Raw genomic sequence first — 2,517 nt, 5'->3', positions numbered from 1 at the left:
GCGTTAACACACTTAATGCGTCACAGAATCACCAGGCTCATAAACCCCTCACTATATAACCCTGGTCTCCAATATGGACAAGGACTCATTCTCCACATTACTTACCTGATGTCCTTTTGCTAGAAGTCTTGTCTTTCAGCATCTGTTATCGACTTATCTGCTGCTCTCACCTCATCTCCAGCTCCTGGAAATCCCATCCTGCTCATCTTTGAAGCATGTGCTCACCGATTATCTCCATCATCCTCCAGATCCCCTGGTAAACAGAATAGACTGTTACTATTCATTCAGCATTATTATGCTGTTTATCATCTCTTCTACTCGCGTCTCACACCAGTATCCATATTGTTCAGTAAAAACTGGTTTGGTTTATTTACCTCTGTCTCCAAGTCTGGTTCTGTTATAATATCAGCTTTAGGTGATGTCTGGGGTATCAGGAACTGATCAATGCTTCCCTGGGTATTTTGCCCTTTAGCAGCATGGTCGTGACTGTCGTGACCACGTGCTGCTTCATGGTCAGACAGTCCACCGTGAAAAATGGAAATTGCTTTTCGGCAAACTGTGCAGTTAGCATTATGTCCTTCTTTAGTAAACGGACATACCCCAAAATAACTTTTTCCCATTCCACCCTGTATTTTCAGAGCCTCTTGCGTTTCACGGGAGGACTTGACATGTTTAAAAAACAAGTAGGTTTACGGCGCATGATCACAGACTCTGTTGATCGGGGGAAAAATACGTTAAAATGCAATCACGTGCAGATAAGCTTTTTTATTACTTCAATTTTTTTTAAATACCTTGACCCAGAGGGTTAATTCTTAATAAGAACTTTTGTAGACGGTGTCTTTAAAAACCCTCTTATGTGCAGAACTACTTCCTTCTGCCACAGATTCAAATCTCAGTTAGACAGTTTAACAGCTGAGCTCAAGATCCGTCACTAATTCAAGCACGTCACTTTAGAACTTTAGTAACGAAGGAATGTTGAGCGGCTTCATTAAAAGCTGTGTATTATGTGGAGTCGAGTATGATGAGAGTAGTGATGGCCGCTTTTGAAACACTGCTTCGTGAAGCTACGAAAACTTTGCGAATCAATTGTTTCGAAACAGAGGTTCGGAGCGCGTATCAAAATGACAAAGTCATGTGATTTCAGTAAACGAGGTTTCTAAATGTTTCAAAATTTCAATAATCCGCCTTAGGGGGGCGATCTCTGTGAACCCGTGAATCATGCGAGTTCACTGAGATCGCCCCGCAGTGGCCAACCACTGCATCAGCGTCTATTGTTATACGATCTCGGATCAGTCTGATCAATTTGTAGACATTTTTAATGAGACATTTGTGTAATTAAAAGGATGAGTAGTAGTTAATAGTCTCTCAGTGGCCTGTTTAGACAAGCTCTCCATAAAACAAACAAAACAAGCCCTTGCAAATTAAAAATAATTATTTTAAAGACGCATAGGCCTATTATACAGACACTTCATTTTTAATGGTATTTTATTATTTTGATTGCATTTAATATATTGTATTTTAAAGAAAGCGTTTACATTGTTTTGTAAAAGCTGTTTTTATGCATGTTTTGGCCTGAGATTTTGTTGCATTTACACAGTTTTGACCAGCAGGCATCACCAGCGTGTGGTGTTTCCAGCGTTACGAAACAGTGAATCATTTTACGAAGCAATTGGTTTAATTGTTTCGAAGCTTCGAATTAGTTCGTTCCTCCCATCACTAGATGAGAGAGATGGACTGAGAGTGTGATTACCTGCATCTGATACAGCATTCATTCTTCAGCTCAATCTCATACATAAAACATTAGTTTGAACATTAGGAAAACGGTATTAAAAGTAAAAATAACTTCTTTATTTACAGCCCTGTTTCAGTCTCTTTAAATATAAAAGCCTTTACTGCTGACTCCAGGGGTAGGGCTTAAACGATTAGTTGACATCATCGACAAAAAAAAAATTGTCAACAAATATTTTTGTAGTGTGGAGCTAGCTAATGATCAAATGCTTTTATTAGTGGGGGAAAAACGTTTAATTAAAGTTATAGTTGGGTTTGCAGAGATCAAAGCTTGATCTAGCTCAGGACTGTTTTGATTATCATAACCCTATAAGGTATTTTAAGAGAGATTATGTTATGAATAAAATAGTTTATCCAAAAATAAAACGTCTTATCACTTTACCTTTATTTTGTTTCTTATCCATATAACTTACAAAAGGAGATGTCATTCAGTTACTTTTTCTTATGGCTAATTAAATGGTGAATGAGAGATTTTCTCTGTCATCTTTTTATGCCAAATATATTTATTTGTATAAATTAATTGTATAATAATTGTAATTACATAATATTATTTTCAAAAGGTGAAGTGATTACCTTTATTTATTTACATAATAAATATTTTATTTACTAATTGCAAAAGCTGAATAATCAATCAAAGTCTACTGATTAATCAGTGAAATAATCGACGATTAGTCGATTAATCGTACTAATAATCGTTTGTTGCAGCCCTATCCAGGGGCGAGTCTAGGA

Source organism: Sinocyclocheilus grahami, unplaced genomic scaffold (genome assembly GCF_001515645.1).
Source record: "Sinocyclocheilus grahami isolate Dianchi unplaced genomic scaffold, SAMN03320097.WGS_v1.1 scaffold3663.1, whole genome shotgun sequence".
Classification (NCBI taxonomy): Eukaryota; Metazoa; Chordata; class Actinopteri; order Cypriniformes; family Cyprinidae; genus Sinocyclocheilus; species Sinocyclocheilus grahami.
The sequence above is the reverse complement of the archived record's forward strand: the minus strand, read 5'-3'. Positions refer to the sequence as shown.